At 48.9% G+C, this 23,170-nt stretch overlaps 1 protein-coding gene across 7 annotated transcripts in view; it reads left to right on the top strand.

Moving 5' to 3' along the window:
- The window catches only part of LOC135205299 (uncharacterized), a 104,135-nt gene that overhangs the window by 23,375 nt on the left and 57,590 nt on the right, over window positions 1–23,170 (top strand). Inside the window, exons 2-3 of one of the 7 annotated variants that reach the window (XM_064235704.1) lie at window positions 13,284–13,927; window positions 14,062–14,149. The exons of 3 other annotated variants lie outside the window; for them this stretch is intronic. The gene's annotated coding sequence lies outside the window, so the exon portion shown is untranslated. 3 more of the 7 variants (XM_064235705.1, XM_064235706.1, XM_064235707.1) reach the window with 3 other exon arrangements.

The raw sequence follows: 23,170 nt of genomic DNA, 5'->3' as shown, positions 1-23,170 counted from the left end.
TTTGCAATCGACGCGTTTCTCCTGGATTGGTCGGGCCTAGACGCCTACGCCTTTCCCCCATTCAAGATCCTGGGGGAAGTACTCAGGAAATTCGTGGCTTCAAAGGGCACGAAGTTGACCCTCATAGCCCCATTTTGGCCAGCCCAAGAATGGTTCACGGAGGTACTGGAGTGGATAGTGGACTTCCCTAGGTCTCTGCCAAGCAGAACAGATCTACTCAGACAACCCCACTTCGAGAGGTTTCATCACAACCTCCCCGGTCTCGCTCTGACTGCCTTTCGACTATCGAAAGACTCGTCAGAGCGAGGGGATTTTCTCGCAAGGCTGCAGGCGCTATCGCTAGAGCCCGCAGATCTTCAACGAGAAGAGTATACCAATCGAAGTGGGAAGTCTTTAGGAGATGGTGTAAGTATAAGAAGCTGTCCTCCTCCAGTACCTCTATAGTTAACATTGCCGATTTCCTCCTTTTTCTTAGAGAGGAATCGCACCTTTCTGTGTCTACAATCAAAGGATACAGAAGTATGCTGTCTTCAGTATTCAGGAATCGAGGGCTAGAGATTGCAGAGAACAAGGATCTCCACGATTTGATTCGGTCCTTCGAGACTTCGAAATCAAGGGTCCTCCCGAAGAACAAACCTTAGCTGGAATCTGGACGTGGTCCTGAAATTCCGTGCCTCGGACAAATTCAAACCTCTACATCTGGCTTCCTTCCGCGACGTCACTAGGAAATGTTTATTCCTGTTGTCTCTCGCGACGGCCAAGAGGACGAGCGAATTGCACGCTCTGGACTCCAAAGTGGGGTTTAAAGGAGATGCGGCTATCTGTTTGTTCCAGACATTATTTCTGGCGAAAAATGAAAACCCATCAAAACCTTGGCCCAGGAGCTTTGAGGTAAAAGGCCTATCTAACCTCGTAGGCAGAGAGATAGAGAGGTCTCTCTGTCCGGTTAGAGCTCCTTTAAATTTTTATTTTAGAGAGAGAAGCAGATGGGAGGCTGTCAACAAGGTCTGGGGTGCTGTGAAGAACCCCAAAAGACTCATCTAAAACAAAAACGCCTTAGCCTTCTTGTGAGAAGCGTGATTACTGATGCGCACAAGAACTGCCCGGATGAATCCTTCGGTCTTCTAAAGGTTAAGACTCATGAGGTAAGGGCAGTAGCAACGTTGCTGGCGCTTCAAAAGAATATGTCTCTCAGGAATATCATTGAGACTACATATTGGAGATGCAATTCAGTTTTTGCGTCTCATTACCTGAAGGATGTGAAAGTGACCTATGAGAAATGCTTCTCTCTCGGTCCATTTGTATCAGCAGATACAGTTCTGGGACTTGGAGCAAAGACTGATCCTTAAATATTTTATCTTAAATGTACATAAACCCTCTTGTCAGATATGTGCTTGGTTTCCTATTAGCAAGCGTACTGATGTCGCACGGGCGGCTGGTGTCATTGCTGGTAGGGGACCAGGGGTATGTATGGCTAGTAGGGAGGTAACAAATTTTTTTTTGTGTTTTGTTATAAATGTACGTGTATTTATGTTTCGAGTTATTGGTTGTTTGTAGGGAGTTTGGGGATAACTCCTTGCAATCTTAGAACTAACATGGATGTTAGGATCAGGTGATCGGGATCGGTGTTGTGCTCCTTGAACAAGGTGTATTGTCCATGTTAGTGGAATAGCACCCAATGACAAAGGCCTTTAAGGCTCTGCCGAGGTAAGTGGATAAGACCCCATTGGCAGACCCACAAGAACTCTTAGCCATAGATCAATATCTCGCTGAGGCTCTTGAGGCGAAGCAGACTCCTGGGTAATAGCCACGAAGTCTTCCGCCTAATCAGGTAGGAACCAAGGCTTATTAATACTACAAACATATTGTTGTTTACCTGTCTATTTCGAGTAGTTAGCTGTCTCTTACTCCACCACCAATGGGTGCTAATCAGCTAAGTATATATCTGGCAGGGAAGTTGAATGTATAAAAAATGATATTGTCATGATAACAATAAAGTTTTATACATACTTACCTGACAGATATACGATTAATGGCCCACCCAGCTCCCCGCAGGAGACAGGTGGAAGAGAAGAAATCTGATAGAAACGGGAATGGTTCCTAGTCCTGCCACCCAGGGCAGGCGGTAGATCACCAGACCCTTACCGGTTAGCCGAGGTGCCGCAAAATAAGAATTCTGTCGGGGACGACCGGGAGTCTATGCTAAGGATATTATCTGTCAGGTAAGTAGTATAAAACTTTATTGTATCATGCCCAATATCATTGTTTCTGGGCAACTGAGCTACTGCGGCTAAAGCCTAAGAGTTTAAGCTAGCGCTCCTCAAGGCTGCTAAGAACCAGTTGAACCCCGTTCTAAGGCCCCGTGGAAGACCTCCTGCGCTTCGACTTCTGGTATAAGGAAGAGGGGCCGTCATCAGCCCTCCTCCCAGACCTCCTTTCCCCGAGGAGGCGTTGGGAAGAAGTCAAAGCGAGGTGGGAAACGCTAGGGACGGCGTTCCCCCTCACCTGCTGCCGGAAGTGGGGGGGTGCCTGGCGAGCCATTGGGGCAACTTGGGAGATCTTGGCAAGCTTTTACTGGCGCCGAGACCTGGATAGTAGACGTCCTTCGGGAGGGATATCTACTACCCTTCGAATCTCGGCCACCCCTCATCTCCAATCTGGTCCATCTACAAACCTATGTCCGGGGATCATCAAAAGACAACGCTCTTCGACAGGAGATCAAGACCATGCTGACCAAACGAGCTGTGGAAATCGTAGAGGATCAGTCACCGGGCTTTTACAGCCGCCTTTTCCTGGTGAAGGCATCGGGGGGCTGGCAACCGGTGATAGATCTCTCTCCCCTGAACCGTTTCGTTCGCCAGACTCGGTTCAAGATGGAGACGGCACGATCTGCGCTCGACTCCATCAGGGAGAACGATTTCATGCTTTCAGTGGACTTGAAGGATGCGTATTTTCAAATACCCATCCATCAGTCCTCCAGAAAGTACCTCCGCTTCATCTTCGACGGGACGGTGTACCAATTCAGGGCACTTGGCTTCGGTCTGTCAACCGCCCCACAGGTGTTCACACGAGTGTTCACTCTGGTGTCTGCTTGGGTCCACTCACACGGGATACGTCTTTTGAGGTATCTCGACGATTGGCTCGTCCTGGCGAGCTCTCGCTCGCAGTTGCTGCAGGACAGGGATCGACTCCTCAAGTTTTGTCGCGATCTGGGGATCGTGGTAAACTACGAGAAGTCCGATCTCGAACCCAAGCAGAAGATGAAGTACCTGGGTATGCTGATCGACACAGTAGCAGGGCAAGTCTTTCCCGCAGACTTGCGGATCAGCAAATTCAGGGAGGCAGCCGTCCAGTTCCTGTCTCGGCAGGAACAGGCTGCTCAGCAATGGCAAGTCGTGATCGGCCACCTGTCGTCACTCGAGAAGTTAGTTCCTCACGGACGTCTTCACCTGCGGTCTCTTCAGTGGAGGCTAAAGGAGAGTTGGTCACAGGCGACAGATCCTCCTTACTTCCCCGTGTCCTTCACAGAGAAGGTGAGGCAGGACCTAGCCTGGTGGCTCGACGACAGGAACCTCTTAAGAGGAGTGCCTCTCCGCACTCCCCCCCCCCCCCGAGATGTTTTGCTGTTTTCAGAGGCATCGGCCGAGGGATGGGGCGCACACCTGGAGGAGTTGCTGACTGCAGGCGTGTGGGACCATCACGACAAGCACCTTCACATCAATGTCCTGGAGCTCAAGGCCGTGTTTTACGCTCTCCAAGAATTCCAGGACCGCTTGGTGGGACACTCGGTGGTGTTGATGTGCGACAACACCACAGTAGTGGCATACGTCAACAAGCAGGGGGCCTAGTGTCTCTCCCGCTACACCAGTTGACCGTGCAGGTGCACGAGTGGGCCACGGCTCACTCAATAGAGCTGTCGGCACGCTACATTCCAGGCAAGAGGAATGTAGTAGCAGACAAGCTCAGCCGTCGGGATCAGGTGATAGGAACCAAATGGTCTCTACACCCAGATGTGGCAGAAAGGCTCTTCAACCTGTGGGGGCGACCAGTCGTGGATCTGTTCGCCACCTGGCACAACAGAAAACTCCAGGTTTTCTTTTCAGCCGTGCCGGACCCATGGGCAGCTGCAGAGGACGCTCTTCAACATCCATGGGACAACCTCTTCGTGTACGCCTTTCCTCCCTTCTGTCTGATTCGGAAAGTGATCAGCCGAGCGCTGGTCACTCCGAATCTCAGGATGATCCTGGTGGCTCCCTGTGGCCGTTTGGTATCCGGACCTGCTGGCTCTGCTTGCGGAAGCACCGAGAGAGATGCCCCACTGACACAACCTTCTAGCCCAGCCACACGTAGAACGGTACCACCGAGCAGTCCAGTCCCTACAACTTCACGGCTGGCTGTTATCCACCATCTCTTGCGAACGAGAGATGGCTGGACACGTCCGACAGTCCTCTGCAGCTGTGTACCAGGGGAAGTGGGCCGTCTTCTGTGGTTTGGTGGTCGTAGACGGGGGGGGGCTCCATCTCCTCTCAGAGCCCACTCTTCAGCAGGTAGCGGATTTCCTCGTTTTTCTTCACCGAGAGAAGCTCCTCTCAGTTCCCACAGTCAAAGGATACAGAGCCGCCCTGGCCCTGGTCCTAAAGCTGAGGGGGCTGGATATCTCGAATTCGTTCGAGATTTCCTTGCTAATGAGGAGCTTCGAAAGGTCTTGCCCTCCCAGGGAACTCAGGCCCCCTGAGTGGGATGTGACTCTCGTCCTTAGGAGTTTGACTCGAAGACCCTTCGAGCCACTCCGAGAGTCGTCAGACAGGATCTGACCCTCAGACCCTCTTCTTGCTGGCCCTGGCATTGGCGAAGAGAGTAGGGGAACTTCATGGTCTTTTCTTTCGACGTTAAACATTCCAGGGGATGGGATCTGTGACGCTCGATTTCGTCCCGAACTTCGTAGCTAAGACTCAGAATCCGTCGATCGCTGACGACAGGTTCGAGTCTTTCACAATCCCCTCCCTATTGGACTTCACCGACAACGATGCAGATGAGATGCTGCTTTGTCCTGTGAGGGCGCTATGGCGCTATCTGAAGAGTGTCGACGCCTCTTCGTTAGCACTGGGGTTACCAAGAAAGAAGTATCCAAGAACACGCTTTCTTTCTGGCTGCGTGAGGTGATCAGGAGGGCGTACGAGGCTGATGGTAGTGACGACACCCGTACCCTTCGTCCGAGAGCCCACGAAGTCCAGAGGTATTGGACCCTCCTTGGCGTTCCGTAAGAACTTCCTCCGTGGCGCAGGTCCTGAAGGCAGGTGTCTGGGCCAACCAGAACCACCTTCGCGTCCTTCTACCTTACTTCGGGATATTGCCCACAAGTCCTTGGAATACTTTTTCCTTGGGACCTGTGGTGGCTGCTCAACACATTGTGTAAGCTTACCCAGCACCCGAGTAGGCAGAACAGCATCGATTCCTGGTATGACTGGGAGAATGAATGTGCGAATGAGAGTGTGACTGGCTTCTCTTCACCATCTTTCTCTACCTCTACCTGTGAGCAGAGGGACACGGTCGTCACCATGCTGGAAAGGAATATGATGCAGGTAAGCTACCGAGCTCCAACCTATCCCTTTCATTAGGGATAGGAGCATATATCCACCACTTTCTCCAACAAGGGGGAGGAAGTGGATGCCAGCTTGAGACAAACCAATAACTTTATGTTGCCTCTTTGCAATCAGGAACAAGTTTCTTGCTTGCTGGTACGGAAGAGAATACGCTTGCCTCTCTCTTAGTACTTGGCTCAGAGGTCTGTACCATTGATCCTGCGGTGCACACCCCGATCATCGGACAAAGGCTTGGACCCCTCCCTCGCTTTTACGACCAGGGAGGCATTCCAGGGTTGGACGAACACACAGTCCTGTTCATCAAAAGACTCAGATTCCTCCACCAGAAGTGAGTCTTCCTATTGTTAAAGGACCGATGGGTTTGTATTCGTGTCGGAACAAATGGCAATTTGTCGAAAATTGCATTTTCATACAATCAACTTACCTGTCAGATATATACATAGCTAAGACTCCGTCGTCCCCGACAGTAAATTCAAATTTCGCGCCACTCGCTACAGGTAGGGTCAGGTGATCTACCGGCCTGCCCTGGGTGGCAGACTAGGAACCATCCCCGTTTTCTATCATATTTTCTCTGTCGCCGGTGGTATCAACATTGTTGTTATTACCTCCTGACTTAGATTCATTTTTCAACATTTGATCACGTTTTTCGGCTTTTTGTGACGTATTTGGATCGTGTTTTGGCATTCGCTACTGTGGACTGGTTTTTTCCTTTTTTGGAATAACTCTTTTGGATTTTTCTCAGTATGTCTGATTTCTAATGTGAGTGTGAGATGTGTGTGAATGTAGGCTGCAGGGTGAGGATACCGAAAGCTTCGGTTGATCCTCACACTGTCTGCCGTAAATGTAGGGGGGTTCAGTGTTTCTGCTATTAACACTTGTAAGGAATGCGAGGGTTTGAATGCAGAAGAATGAAGACTTTGACTTCTTATTTGAAGAGTTAGAGAGGGATAGAGTTAGACGACTGAAAGGTGTGAATTCAAGGCCTATTGAGTCCTTTCACGGATAATTCTAAAACCCTACTACTGTAGATTCTCCCTATAATCTCATTCTCAGAGTGTCTTTTCGGATTCGGCATCGGAAATCGCCAATCTGAAAGCGACTATTCGAGACATGAAGTCCAAGATGGCGGACTCGAAAGGTAAGGCTAGTGATAGTGAACATTTTAGTGAAGTGAGTCCCATCAGTGTTGTGGGAGGGCGTTTGAATCGTCCCTGCGGCGCTCCCGGCCCCAGCCTAGACCTCTTCCAAGCTCACATGCCCAGAGGAGAAGGAAAGTCGAAAGCCTTAAGGAGGTCCGTGGGGAATCCCCAACGTCAGACGTCCCTTCAGCTAGCTCTGGCTTCATGGCAGCCAGCTCAAGGGCGCTATAGAAAAAGCGTCCTTCGCGAGTGTTTCTTCGTCCGCCTCTCCCTCTCCCTCACCTAAACGAGGGTGGAATGGAGTCGAACTTATCGAGACGCTGAAGCGTCATATGAAGCAAGACATTGATTCAAGCCCGAGCGCTTCTCGATGACGCCCCGTCCTGCTATTAAGAAGGCGAAGGTGGCGTCAACGTCATCTGACGCTTTTGAAGAAGTACCCCATCAGCTTCTTCCCGAGTGATGACCGAGAGCCGTCATGCTACTAGGACGTAGGAGAAGCGTCAAGAAAGATAATTGTGGCGGTTCAGGAACAACTGTCATCTCTTATGGGAGTTTTAGCGCCCCGTCTTAAGGACGTTGCACACTTCCAATTAAGAAGTCTCGTCCTCTCGCACCTGCTCGAAGAACGGGGTCTGACGAGAGTGTTGTAAGACAAGAGAATCGAAAGACGTCTTTTAGAAGTGAAGCGTCATTTCAAGAGGATCTTAGACGTGACGCTCCCGTCCCAGATTATGACGCCGAGTAGGAGCCCGTTGAGAGCGAAGCGTCTTCCAGACTCGAAGCGTCATCAAGACGTCAACAAGAGACGTCATACATGACGCTCGGAGAGCGGGAAACGTTATACAAGACGTCTTCTAAGCGCAAGAGAAGCAGCAGGTTGTGACGCCTTCCAAGTCGATCAAAACGGGAAAAAGGAAAGACTTTCATTCCCTTAGCCCCTCTCCGATCAAAGAGTTTTGTCTCCTCCAGAAGAAGAAAGTTCTGAAAGGAGAACGGAAACTCAGAATTATCACGAGTTCGGCAAAACTCTGGATGATGATGATCATGGAAGAGAGGGCTTATCCAACTATAAGGTGGTTTTGACTACCATGCTTCTGGAGGAATACGGAGACAGTTGACTCCGGCTGCTCCTCCTTCTCCGCGCTCGCTCTGTCGAGTGCGAAGACGAAGAAGCCTTCGTCTTTTCTGAAGATGAAGCCCACCATCTCGATGAAGCGGGGCTTTACACTCCTTAGACTCCTGGATGAAGTCGAAGAAAGACTTAGTCAGGACAGTATTTTGCATGCCTCCAGCAAGGTTAGCTGGGAAAAGAGGCATATGGTACAAGAACGGGGGAGGATATGGGTATCGCTCTCCTTTCTACTACAGAGGCAGACTTTTGACGTTAGTTGACGCTTCAAGGCGTCCAGTCTTATTCTGCTCGATTACATGGAGTATTTCAGAACTGGATCATCTCCTCAAGGGACTTTTCCATGTATTGGAAGTCTTCAACTTCTTAGATTGGTCCCTTGGGGTGATGTCCAAGAAAGCTCACGATTCACATGGAATCGAACCTGAAGCCCTGTATGCATTTTGTCTTGCATCGACAAGCAGTACAGGATGGATCTTTGGAAGTCTCTTCATTATTTGGAGCAGGTCTTTTGAAGAAAAGGACGGTGTATGGCGCCTCCTTAACAAGGCAGTCTCACATGCTCAGAGGGCAGCTCTACTGTATGCACCTCTGTCTGACTATTTGTTCCCTCTCAGTTAGTGAAGGACGTGGCTCACTCTTTAACTGAGAAGGCGACGCAGGATCTTCTGACGCTGTCCAGCTAGGAAGAAGAAAAACCTGCTTTAGTATCTGACAAGAAAGGACCTAGCACTTCTACGCAGCCCTTTCGAGGTGGTCCGATCTCCGACCTCCCGCAAGAAGGAAGCTCCAGAGAAGAGTAGGTCCGCCTTCGTCCCTTTAAAAAGGGAAAATGAAACATTTCTCCTCCAAGCACCAGTAGGTGCCAGGCTCCTGCGACACTCCCAAGCCTAGACCTCTTCCAAGCTCACGAACCCAGAGGAGAAGGAAAGTCGAAAGCCTTAAGGAGGTTGTGGGGAATCCCCAACAGTCAGACGTTCCTTAAGCTAGCTCTGCTTCGTTGCAGGTCGGCTCAAGGGCACTATAGAAAAGCGTCCTATTCGCGAGTGTTTCTCGTCTCCCCTCCCTCCTCACCTAAACGAGGGTGTAGGGAATCGGACTTGTCGAAACCGCTGAAGCGTCATATGACGCCTGACAGGGATTCTAGTCCGGAGAGTTTCTCAGATGACTCTCCGTCTTCTAGCAAGTAAGCGAAGGGGCGTCAGCGTCACCTGAAGTGTACGCGGAAGTACCCTTTCCTTTTTTTTTTTTTTCCCACCGAGTGATGACGAAAGACGTCATGCACTGGACGTGGGAGAAACGTCAAGAGAATCATTATAGCAGTTCAAGAGCAACGGTCATCTCGAACGCAACGTCGGAAGGACGTGACGCTTCCAATTAAGTAGTCTCGTCCTCTCTTACCTGTTCAACGACAAGCGTCATACAGACGGGAAACGGCTAAACGTCTTACAGAAGCGTCTAGTGCGAGAGCGAGACAGGGGCTTACGAGAGTTTTCGTAACGCCAGAGAGGAGGTAAGACGTCGTTTAGACGCGAAGCGTCATTGGAAACGGAGCATAGACATGACGCTCCGTCCAATATTATGACGCCAAGGAGGACGCCTTTGGAGAGCTGAGCGTCTTCCAAGCGCGAAGCGTCATCGAGACGTCAGCAAAAGACGTCATCCATGACGCTTGGCAAACGGGAAGCGTCATGTAAGCATGAAGAGTCTTCTAAAATTCTAGAGAAGCCGAAGCTTATGACGCCTTCCAAGACTATTAGAGCGGGAAAGTGGAAGGATATCATTCTTAGCCCCTCTCCTGTTAGGAGTTTTTGTTTCCGCAAGAAGAAGAATGTTCGGAAAGGAGAGCGGAGACGCTTTTAGATCCCGAGTTAGAGAAAAAATCGGATGACGAATATAGTGGAAGAGAAGGTCTGTCTAACTAGAAGGTATTGACTAACCTTCTTCTTGAGGAGTGCGGGGACGAGTTGCCGCCCAACACCACCCCTCTTGCCTACATTCGGAAACAGGGAGGGACGCACTCCTCGTTCCTTTACGAGCTCACGAGAGACCTATTACTTTGGACGTATCACAGTAACATCTCCCTGATGACAAGGTTCTTACAGGGAGAAAGGAATGTGAGGGCGGACAGGCTCAGCAGGAGGAACCAGGTCCTTCATACAGAATGGACTTTACACGAGGAAGTGTGTCTCGATCTCTGGTCTCTGTGGGGAACTCCTCAGGTGGAGTTCTTCGCAACATTCATTTCAAAAAAGGCTCCCAGTGTTTTGCTCGGTCGTGGAAGATCCCAGAGCACTTATGGTAGATGCCTTCCTGCTAAATTGGTCTCGAGAGACGTTTATGCTTCTCCCCCATTCAAAATCCGGGGGTTAGTAATGAAAAGTTTGTGGCGTCAAGGAGGACGAGGATGACGTTAATAGCCACCTTTTGGCCGGCCCAGGAATGGTTTCACGGAGGTGGTAGAGTGAATCGTAGACTTTTCCAAGATCCCTACCCGGAAGGACGGATCTTCTCTCAACCATCAAACCTCTCCGCTCTCGCTCTGACTGCCTTTCGACTATCGAAGACTTGTCAGAGCGAGAGGCTTTTCTCGCGAAGTAGCAAGCGCGATCGCGAGAGAACGCAGAACCTCCACTACGAAAGTATACCAGTTGAAGTGGAAGGTATTTAGAAGGAGGTGTAGATCCAAGAAGTTGTCCTCCTCCACTACCTCTATAGCGGAAATTTGCGGATTTCCTGCTATTCCTGAGAGGAAAATCTCATCTAGCCGTATCCACAATAGAGGGATATAGAAGTATGCTCTCGGCTGTATTCAGGAACAGAGGATTAGATCGTGCAGATAATGAAGATCTCCACGATCTCATAAGGTCTTTTGAGACTGCAAAGTCTAAGGAACCAGTACCTCCGAACTGGAACCTAGACGTAGTTCTAAAGTATCTGTCATCGGAAAGATTCGAACCTCCTCATCGGGCATCGTTTAGAGACATTACCCGAAAATGCCTATTCCTATTATCTTTAGCTACGGCAAAGAGAATTAGGGAATTGCATGCTCTGCAGGATGAAGTAGCATTCAAGGGAGACTCAGCGATTTGCTCGTTTAAGACCCTGTTTTTAGCGGAAAACGAGAATCCTACGAATCCCTGGCCTAAGTCATTCGAAGTCAAAGGCATGTCGAGTCTCGTAGGCAGAGAAACAGAGAGGTCTCTCTGCCCTGTTAGAGCTCGGAAGTTCTACCTTCAGAAAACATCAAATGGGAGGCTCTAGACAAGGTCTTTTGGTGTGTAAAGCGACCCCACAAGACTGATGTCCAAGAATGCGCTGGCATTCGTTGTAAGAAACGTCATTACAGACACTCATAAGGCCTGTCCTGACGAACAGTTACAACTGTTGAGAATAAAAGCTCATGAAGTGAGAGCTATAGCGACGTCTCTCTCGTTTCATAAGAATATGTCGTTAAAAACATAATAGATACGACATTTTGGAGATGCAACTCAGTATTTGCATCTCATTACTTAAAAGACGTGCGTGTGACATATGAGAAGTGTTTTTCTCTAGGTCCTTTCGTATCGGCGGATACGATTCTGGGTACGGGAGCCGACACCAATCCTTAAATATATACTTTTCTTCTTTTTGGATATGGTCGAGTCTCTTCTAACAATAGAGGACTTAGGCTAGCACGGGCGGCCGTCTATGTTGTTCAGTAAGAGAATTCTTGTCATATCCAATTAGTTGAGTATAATTTATTTTGAAAATTATGTATGTGTGCGTAGTGGTTTTGAGTTACGATTGTTGTGACGAGTTCGGGGATAACTCTTAACAATCTGTAGTTCTAACATATGGTTAGGATCAGGTGGTCGGGATTGGTTGTGTGCTCCTTCATAAGGTGTATTGTCATATAAGTGGATCAGCACCCATTGACAAAGTCCTTTTAGGCTCTGCCGAGTAAGTGGGTAAGACCCCATCGGCAGACCCACAAGAACTCTTGGCCATAGATCATATATCTCGCTAAAGTTTCTTGAGGTGATGCAGACTACTGGGCAAACACCCACGAAGTCTACCACCTATCAGGTAGGAACCAAGGTTTTATTTATACCTACAACATATGTTGTTTACCTGTCTATTCCATATAGAAGCTGTCTCTTACCCTCCACCGAAGGGTGCCAATCAGCTATGTATATATCTGACAGGTAAGTTGATTGTATGAAAATGATATTGTTATGTTACAATAAAAAGTTTCACAATACATACTTCCTGGCAGATATATACAATTAAAGGCCCACCCAGCCTCCCCGCAGGAGACAGGTGGAAGAGAGAAAATATGATAGAAAACGGGGATGGTTCCTAGTCCTGCCACCCAGGGCAGGCCGGTAGATCACCCTGACCTACCTGTAGCGAGTGGCGCGAAATTTGAATTTCTGTCGGGGACGACGGAGTCTTAGCTATGTATATATCTGACAGGTAAGTTGATTGTATGAAACTTTATTGTAACATAACAATATCATTTTTCCTAACTATACAAACCTGAGGTCCTTTACATATAGTCCCACCTCATGCCACCCCTCACTCTGCGTATTTTGCATGGGCCAAAAGCAAAAGTGATTCTTACCTCTCAGGCGCGCAGGCGCGCGCACTGTCGGACAAGCAGTTAACTACCGTTCTCCCCTTGTTCGAAGCTTACGACCGTTCCAGCTACCGCTAGCTACTTCCTATTGTTAAAGGACCTCAGGTTTATATAGTTAGGAAAAATGCAATTTTCAACAAATTGCCATTTTCAAGTGAGGTGATGTCCGAGAGTGGTGACAGAGGAGGAGGACAAACGGCAGAAAACATGAACATTTAACCCTACGAAACACATTAAAAAATGGCAGAAAACATTAACACTAAACTTTACAAAACACTAACAAATGGCAGAAAATATTAACACTTCTTGATTATCTCCATCTTTGCCTTCATAGAAAGCACCCTCTTCTTTCCGTGAACTTCAGCAACATTCTGGGGACCCATGGCTAATAACATAAGTCATTAAGTTCACACACAACACGATAAAGTAACTTACAGTGCAATGAAAGCGAAATCACTAACACAAATTTACATTAACAAACGAAATATATGTGAACGAATGAATTCCAGGTGTTTACAATAAGACTGCCACAAAAAATGGTCAAGAAACGCATTTACTTAAAGGCATGATGGGAAAGATGCTGACCAATAGGAGAGCAGGATCTTACAGCAGTGACTAGCATCAGGAACCAATGGGAGAGCGGGAGGATGGTGGCAAATCTACACAGAAGCAAAAAAAAATCTTCATCTTTGCTTTCTTAACCTGGATTTTTCGTATGTAGGGACTATCGTATGTAGAAGTTCCACTGTAATAGATTTTATTATGAAAATTTTTATTTTTCTTCCCAGAACGCTACACAGTTCCAGTGATTGCCGTTATGGTAGCAATAATGATGGCCACAATGTGCGCTGCAGGGGCCATCAAATTTGGATGCAACCGACAGGGGAGGAGGACCCCAGCTGCAGAAGTGGCTCTAAATCATGTGACAAGTTAGAACACATTATAAACTATTTCCAATAGTCGAGTCTAGTATGCGACAGGGGTGCATACAGTGGGTGGCCGAGCCATATAAAAGGCACTGGACAAATGTATAAGTGGTTATATATTAAGATAAATGAGGTCGGCAACCTTAATGTTTGGTGTTTTGGAGACAGGTGCAAAAAGCAGCGAATTCCTTAGACACTCATGTCCGATCGCACCAGTGTGCAAATGACCTGAATGGTGAAGAATCAGATGTTCAAGACATCATAAGAAAAGGTTATGTAAGGTCACCAATATGTGTGCTAAATAAGACATGTACATGGGAAATGGAAAATGCACGGACATTGGAACCGAGAATAGACTAGCATGCATTGGTTAGTAGGCGTAAGTGCTTATGTCCGTGAGCACAAATATCAGATATAACCCCAATGTGGGACCTTATCGATTGATTAGTAAAGAATCTGTCAGTGGTGATCCAAAAACTGGAGGGTGCTAGAAGGTCCATCATAAGGTAAAGTGAAAGAAAGACTGAAAAATTTATTAAACGACATTGAGTTCAGCCTCTAGAAAGGGGAAATGTAGGCATTTATCCATTGCACTCATGATGTATTTCAGTGTCTGATAATTGTGGTTTCTTAATTTCAGATGGATTCGGCTGTTGCTACGTAATAGTAAATTCTCTAGATGTTTATATGACGTATTGATAAAGACTCGTGGTCGTCTGACAGTAAGGGTAAGGGGGATAATTATATACAAGAGGTTTTCGTGGAAGAATTATGGTGGTTTAATGATTTATGGGGGGATTTTTTAAAATTCATTTTATTCCATTTTTATGTTAGCTATTTTGGGAAAATAAAGAATAAGTGTCAACCATTAAAAGCAGTACTTAACTTGGATGCAGCAACAGCTTGACATTCCATGATGAAAGAAAAAGGAGGATATTCCAGAAACACAATCACAAGCAAAGAGAACGTGTGCAGCGTGAATCGTGCTATCGAAAGGAATGAGATCCGAGGCGCTAGCCGTAGTGGTAGCAAGTAGTGGAGCTTAGATCAGCCTCCTCTGTAGATGAGGGATATTGAAGGAGGAAGAGACTAAATGGCAAGAGACCTCTGGTGGTGGTTTCACTCGCCCCAGATACCATACCGACACCTTAAATAAGGTGAGCGAGCCAGAATACTCTGGCATTTCCATATTAGCTCTTTTCTCTGGTATTAATAGCAATATTTATACCCTAGAAATGAGTGCTAAGGAATCATTTCACGGAGCGACACAGGCTGAGCCCAGAAATATTTTTGTATATCGAGGGTTTGAATTCACCTGAGATTCAGTTATTAATTTTCAGCCATCTACAGGGATGACAGGTGATGGGAACAAACCAAGGTAGGTCTCACTATCAGGAGGAGTGCTCTCCCTCTAGTTAAATGGGGTCATTTGCCCCCTAAACATATAATATATATATATATATATATATGATACTATATATATATATTATATATAATATATATATATTATTATATATATATGTATATATATATATCTATATATATATATATATATATATATATATATATATATATATATATATATATATATATATATATATATATAATATATATATATATAGATATATATATATATATATATATATATATATATAGAAGTTATGAAATGTAAGAAATTGCCTGTTATCTCAGGAAATACTGAATCCTTTATTATTATCATTAATAAAATTATTCTTTTCTCAAAATTTTATTTCTGTAAAAGATTTTTTCTAGTTTTATATAACTCATTCATGTTATCTAAATCTTCAATATTATTATTTTGTCATTATTTTTCTTTCGTTGGAGAATGTGCCGAGGTCCCAACCCCAACCCCCATCCCTGTATCCACTAGAGAGAGACAAATTGAGGCGCATATGTGTTTTTATATATATTTACATATATATATATGAATAATTATCACATCACCGTGATTCATATATATCATTCGAGCTACAAATAGCCTCTCTGTTGGCCGACTTCATAACATCACTGTCCGTCCTGATTTCGTTCCCGTCCACTGGACGGTGGTTCGATCCCATGAGGGGACGAAAGTATTATCAACTAAAAATTCCCCATCGGTACATATATGAAAATATATCAATTCCGAGGTAGAGCGAATTAGATATTAAAGGACATTTGTAGCTCGAATGATTGCATTTGCATATATATATATATATATATTATATATATATGTGTATATATATATATATATATATATATATATATATATATATATATATATGTATGTATGTATGTATATACTATATATATATATATATATATATATATATATATATATATATATATATATATATATATATATATATGTATGTATGTATGTATGTATGTATGATATATATGTATGTATGTATATTTATATATATATATATATATATATATATATATATATATATATATATATATATATATATATATATATATATATACAGTGGTACCTCGAGATACGAAATTAATCCGTTCCGAGGCGGCCTTCGTATCATGAGTTTTTCGTATCTTGAACTGCATTTTACATGTAAAATGCCTAATCCGTTCCAAGCCCTACGAAAACACCCCAGTAAATTATATTTCCAGGTCTACAACACATGTTCTAGGGTTACGACGCCGATCCGACGGAAGAAATATGACTCCAAAAAGGCAAAATACTGTACATACTTGAGTAATATTCAACTACATGTAATGTTCAACACCATTTTTACTGCATATATTAGGACTTTAGCATATGTCCCTTAGCAATAAGCCTAGCCTATGTTAGTGGTTGCTACTGTAGCCTAGTCTATGATTCTGACATCTAAACCTAAGAAGCTAAAAGCTTAGAATATGCCAATAAAATGTATAAATAATCAGTATGTACTCATTTCAAATAACTACGTATTAATTAATCCTTAACTATAATACACAAACAAACAAACAAAATAAACCTTCCAATCATTTGTTTACATTCAGCTCTTACGAGTACCGAACGAACGCCAAGCAATCACTTTTCCTAGGACACAGTAAGCCATAAAATTTTCACTAGTTATCTCTCTTCAACTAATAAAACTACCAACAGTATAATAACCATTCATTTCTATTCTTTATTCTATCTTTACCTAATGGAGATACCGAGTTACTGACAGCTATAATGAAACATACGTAACGTAATATTAAAACAGAAGAAGTATTCTAAAAAATATGTATTTGTTGGCTTCGATGATAGCAGTCTGATTTATTTTATATTTTATGATATCTAATTCACAATTTGTTCCGATACGTAATACAAACCATCGTCCTTTAACAATAGGAAGTAGCTAGCGGCAGCTGGAACGGTCGTAAGCTTCGAACAAGGGGAGAACGGTAGTTAACTGCTTGTCCGATCGTCGCACGCCGCGCGACTGGGAGGTAAACAAATCACTTTTGCTTTCGGCCGTGTGTGGATAGGACGTGCTCGTCATCGCTCTGCCCGCTTTGTCGTTTGCTTTGAGTTTTGAGTATATGCCCTCTTTTCCTAGTGTGATTGAGAGTATTTGTAAGTACTTTGCATTTCTTTTTGTTCATTTTAATGATGAGTGAGGAAGAAATGGAGATTTCGGCGCCGCGCCCCCCAGTCGCCCGTAGAGTGTGCCCGGGCTGGAGGGGCGTAGATGTGGCGGATTCAGATCATTTGTGGGATGTGGATCCACACGAGGTTTGTACTCGTTGTCGGGGGCGAGAGTGCTCCCGCACGAGCCATGTGTGACTTGTATGCATTGGTCCGAGGCGCAGTGGGTGCTGTACGAGGGCAGAAGAGACTTAGGCCGCCCAAGAAGTCATCGGAAAGTCCAGTGACTCCTTTGGTAACGGATACTTCGTCCTCTTTCCTGCCCCCCGGCCAGCCCCCACGTTTCGCGCCTTCCCCTGCGGGGGGGGGTAGCGGAGTCCTTCTCCTCTCTAGATCCGTCGCGTGTGGAGGAGGGCGCCCGCTACCCGGACATCCAGTTGTACTCGGGGTCTTCCGTCCGCTCTGGGTGGGGTTCCTTCTTCTCCCCCCAGGCGCGAGGAAGCCCCTCTAACTAACCCGACTGTTTGCTTCCGCAGGTGGTGCCATCAGCGAAGGACGACCTGGGACAGGTGTGGGAGTCGCTGGGACTGCAGGGAGTGCCTAGCATACAGGGGTTGATTCAGCGGTTGGCGGGGTCGGCAGTGGTCACTCATGGTACGGTAACCACTACAACAACTACAATTTCTACACCAGCATATGAGATGCCACCGCACTTGGTGTACACACCACATGTCATGTCGGTAACAACCCACGGCTGCAATTCAGAAACCAATTCCTGCCGTGCCAAAGAGGACGGTGCCACGCCACCTGGGTTCTTTGTATTGCCGACCCCGGACTTCCGCTGCCCAAAGAGTACCCCCCTGGACCTGCCGCCAGTGCCGAGGATGACGGAAGCTGCCGACAGACGCCTGGCTCTCCTGTGGTACCTGCCGTGCCTGCCGTACCTGTTGCTGTCCCTGCCGCTCATTCCCTTTCAGATCAGGTGCCTGCTGCTCATTCCCTTTCAGATGTTCCTGCCGTTCCTGCTGTTCCCGGACCTGTTCCTGTTGTTCCTGCTGTTGGTGGTGCTGTCACAGTCTCAGGTCTTTCCGGACAGGTGCAGTCGGGCCCTGTTGCTTCGGCAAACTGCCCGGCTCCCTCCTGGATGGAAGACCTGACGTCTGTCCTGCGGAGCCTGGCGAAGAAGAAGAGGAAGAGGAGGAAGGTGTCGTCGTCGTCTTCGTCGTCTTCTTCGTCGTCTGCTGCCTCTCCTTCCCCTTCGACTTCTAAGGCTAAACAGCCGAAGAAGAAGAAGGCTGCCTCCTCCCCCCCTAAGAAGACTCCTTCGGGATCTTCTAAGGGCCCGGCTCGCTCAGGCGAGTTGGGGAGCTCTTCTGCTGGTCCTCCTGTTCCTTCGGGAACGGGGCCCGTCGCTTCTTCTGCAAAGAAGAAGTCGACGGGGACCAGAGGTGCACCAGCCTCGGCTGGTGCGTCCTCACCTGTGCTAGCGGTTCTGCCGCTAAACCAGGTTCCGTCTCGGCCGCTTCTCGTTCGCGAGAAGCAAACCCGAGTGGACGCTCTTCCAAAGAAGACCGTCCAGCCAAAGTTTTTGACACGCTTCCCGAGCTCGCTCGCCGTCAAGACAGCGGCGCGGAGCAGAAGACTGGCGAGAGTCGGGCACACGACTCTCGCCAGGCCAGTGGACGCTCTCGCAGCGATCACTGGCTGCTCGGGCTGACGTGACGGTCGCTGACCAGCCACGGGTTGAGGCGAGGAAGGAGTCCCCGCGGCCGCCGGTACCAGCCACGGCTGGTACCAGCGGCTCGACGCGCCGAGAGGACGCTGGCCGGTCTCGACGCGACAGAGAGCCTAGCAGGTCACCGTCCGCCGCTCCCGATGGGACCGGGCGGAGACGGTACCAGCGGCAGCTCGCCTGACGCTAGAGATCGGTCTCGACGTTCTCAGCCGAGCCATCGCCCCAGGCGAGCGGCAAGGCTAGGCCTGCTGTTGCGACCGTCACCGCGGGTTGACGATCAGCAGCAGCCCTCCACGCACGCTGGTCCTGCCAGCGAGCGAGGGGGGAGCGTCAGGTCTGCCTCTCCCGTACCTTCAACCTCCTCGGGCTATACCGGGAGGAGCGAGGTACCGAGGAGCGATCACGAGAGGTGCGCCGCTCGTGACCCAGCTATGACGCCGTATGGCTCAGGCACGGTTTTAGGACCGACCAGAACATACGCGCAAGTAGTTGGAGGCGACCGTCAGGGGTCTGTCGCTGTTCCTCCTTCTGAAGGAGGAGTATCGCGGGATATGCTCTTGCTGGAGGGACTGGACGGTCCTACTCCACAAGACGCAGTAACTCCCGAGATACAGAGGAACTTTGCAGAGGTCATTAAGCTGATTGCGTTCTGCATAATGACCTTGCGGAAGGATCGCCGCAACCACCGGCAGAGCCCACGTCCCGGCTCGAATCATTTTGGGGGGGGGGGGGGGGGGGTCCCAAGAGGGAGCCCAAAATGATGGTGGGGTTACCGCGATCTGAGCTTGCAGACTCAGTCCTGGATCAGGTGGAGAATCTCGTCTCAGGACGGGAGGACTCGCTAAAGTCCGGACGGTCTTCTAAGCTGCTTCCTCCCATCTATAGCGGCAGAGGCGATTCTACCGTGCCTTCGGAAGACCCGATACTGTCCGAAACAGGTTAACCCGGAGTTAGCGAGGCTGACTCCAGGTGTGTCCCTGCAGCAGCTCCTGTCGGAGAACCTATGGTTCTCGCAGCAGGAGGCACTTGCCCTGGAAATCTACCGCTATGGCAGCATTCCAGGCAGTTTCCTGGTTGGATTTGTGGTCCCTCACAATATCCAAAGTAGCGGCCGGCTCTGGGAGTTCTGCTCTCGAAGACGACGCTTCTTTTAGGAGACTGTGCCAGTCTGGAGGAAGAGCAATCTCTTACCTCGCCCATCAGACTGCTAACCTGTGGGCCAACTTGGTTCTTCGACGTAGGGACGCAGTCCTTACCAGAGTGACCAAGGGGGCCGGGCGTGAGGCGGCACTCGGGCTTCGAAATGGACCTCTTAGGAGTTCCCCAGTCTCTTTCCTGGAGAGATGGTGGACGCTGCGGTGGAAAGGCGGCGCACTGACGACAGTGACCGCTTAGTTCACCAGGCAGTCTCGAAGGTTACTGGGCAATCTCGAGCGACTGCGGCCAAACCAAAGAGCTTGCTAGCGCTTCCACGGCGGCGAAGACGGTTGCACCGTCCAAACCCCGTGTGAAGACTCCTGTTGTTTCAACTTCTGCTAGAGGAGGCCGTAACAGCCCCTCCTCCCCAGCCCTCCTTTCCCCGAGGGAGGTGGTGGAAAGAAGTCGAAACGAGGAGGGAAACGCTAGGGACGGCGTTCCCCCTCACCTGCTGCCGGAAGTGGGGGGGTGCCTGGCGAGCCATTGGGCGACTTGGCAGCGCTACGGCGCCGAGAAACTGGATAGTAGACGTCCTTCGGGAGGGTATCTACTACCCTTCGAGTCTCGGCCCCCCCTCATCTCCAAACCGGTCCATCTACAGACCTATGTCCGGGGATCAGCAAAGGACAACGCTCTTCGACAGGAGATCAAGACCATGCTGGCGGAAACGAAACGGGCTATAGAAATCGTGGAGGACCCAGTCACCGGGCTTTTACAGCCGCCTCTTCCTAGTGGTAAGGCAATCGGGGGGCTGGCGTCCGGTGATAGACCTCTCTCTCCTGAAACGCCGCTTCGTTCGCATGACGCCGGTTTCACGCATGGAGTTCGGCACGCTCGGTGCTCGACTGCTCAGGGGGAACGATTTCATGCTTTCAGTGGACTTGAAGACGCGTATTTTCAAATACCCATCCATCAGTCCTCCAGAAAGTACCTCCGCTTCATCTTCGACGGGACGGTGTACCAATTCAGGGCACTTTGTTTCGGTCTCTCAACCGCCCCACAGGTTGTTCACGGCGAGTGTCACTCTGGTGTCAGCTTGGGCCCATTCGCACGGGATACGTCTTCTGAGGTATCTCGACGATTGGCTAGTCCTGGCGAGCTCCCGCTCGCAGTTGCTACAGGACAGAGATCGACTCCTCAAGATTTGTCGCGATCTGGGGATCGTGATAAAACTACGAGAAGTCCGATCTCGAACCCAAGCAGAAGATGAAGTACCTGGGTATGCTGATAGACACGGTAGCAGGGCAGGTCTTTCCCGCAGACTTGCGTATCAGCAAATTCAGGGAGCAGCCGGCCGTTCCTGTCTCAGCAGGAACAGGCAGCACAGCAATGGCAAGTCGTGATCGTCCATCTGTCGTCACTCGAGAAGTTAGTCCCTCACGGGCGTCATCACCTGCGGTCTCTCCACCAGGGAAGGGCTTTAAAGGGAGAGTTGGTCTCAGGCCAAGGACCTCCTCCTTACTTTCCCGTGGCTATCACGGACAAGGTGAGGCAGGACCTAGCCTGGTGGCTCGACGACAAGAACCTCTTAAGAGGAGTGCCCATACGCACTCCCCCCCCGGAGATGCTTCTGTTCTCAGACGCATCGACCGAGGGATGGGGCGCACACCTGGAGGAGTTGCTGACTGCAGGTGTGTGGGACCATCACGAAAAGCACCTTCACATCAATGTCCTGGAACTCAAGGCGGCGTTCAACGCTCTCCAAGAGTTTCAGACCGCTTGGTGTGGGACACTCAGTGGTGTTGATGTGCGACAACACCACAAGTAGTGGCATATGTCAACAAGCAGGGGGGGCTAGTGTCTCTTCCGCTCCATCAGTTGACGGTGCAGGTGCACGAGTGGGCCACGGCTCACTCGATAGAGCGGTCAGCACGCTACATTCCAGGCAAGAGGAATGTAGTAGCAGACAAGCTCAGCCGTCGGGATCAGGTGATAGGGACCGAATGGTCTCTACACCAAGACGTGGCGGAAAGGCTCTTCAACCTGGTGGGGGCGACCGGTCGTTAGACCTGTTCGCCACCCGGCACAACAGAAAACTTCAGGTTTTCTTTTCAGTTTGTGCCGGACCCATGGGCAGCTGCAGAGGACGCTCTCAACCACACCCCTGGGACAACCTCTTCGCTTACGCCTTTCCTCCCTTCTGTCTGATTCGGAAAGTGATCAGTCGAGCGCTGGTCACTCCCAATCTCAGAATGATCCTGGTGGCTCCCAAACGACCTCAAGCCGTTTGGTATCCGGACCTGCTGGCTCTTCTTGCGGACGCACCGAGAGAGCTACCCACTTGGCACAACCTTCTAGCCCAGCCACACGTAGAACGGTACACACCAAGCAGTCCAGTCCCTTCAACTTCACGGCTGGCTGTTATCCACCATCTCTTGCGAACGAGAGGCTTTTCTCGTAGCGCAGCAACAGAGATGGCTGGACACGTCCGACAGTCTCTGCAGCTGTGTACCAGGGGAAGTGGGCCGTCTTCTGTGGTTGGTGTCGTAGACGGGTCTGTCTCCTCTCAGAGCCACTCTTCAGCAGGTAGCGGATTTCCTCGTGTTTCTTCGCCGAGAGAAGCTCCTCTCAGTACCCACAGTTAAAGGATATAGAGCCGCCCTGGCTCTCGTCCTAAAACTGAGGGGACTGGACATCTCGAATTCGTTCGAGATCTCCTTGCTAATGAGGAGCTTCGAAAGGTCTTGCCCACCCAGGGAACTCAGGCCCCCTGCGTGGGATGTGACTCTCGTACTTAGGATTTTGACTCGAAGACCCGTTCGAGCCACTCCGAGAGTCGTCAGACAGGGATCTGACCCTCAAGACCCTCTTCTTGCTGGCCCTGGCATCGGCGAAGAGAGTAGGGGAACCACATGGCCTTTCTTATGATGTTAAACACACCAGAGGCTGGGGATCTGTGACGCTCGATTTCGTCCCGAACTTCGTAGCCAAGACTCAGAACCGTCGATCCCTGACGACAGGTTCGAGTCTTTCACGATCCCCTCCCTTCTGGACTTCACCGATAACGATGCGGATGAGATGCTGCTTTGTCCTGTGAGGGCGCTACGGCGCTATCTGAAGAGAACTCGACATCTCAGCTGAGTGTCGACGCCTCTTCGTTAGCACTGGGGTTACCAAGAAAGAAGTTTCCAAGAACACGCTTTCTTTCTGGCTGCGTGAGGTGATCAGGAGAGCGTACGAGGCTGATGGTAGCGACGACATCCGTACGCTCCGACCGAGAGCCCCCCACGAAGTCAGAGG

Source organism: Macrobrachium nipponense, chromosome 49 (assembly GCF_015104395.2).
Source record: "Macrobrachium nipponense isolate FS-2020 chromosome 49, ASM1510439v2, whole genome shotgun sequence".
NCBI lineage: Eukaryota > Metazoa > Arthropoda > Malacostraca > Decapoda > Palaemonidae > Macrobrachium > Macrobrachium nipponense.
This window is presented reverse-complemented; position numbering and strand designations above follow the sequence as displayed.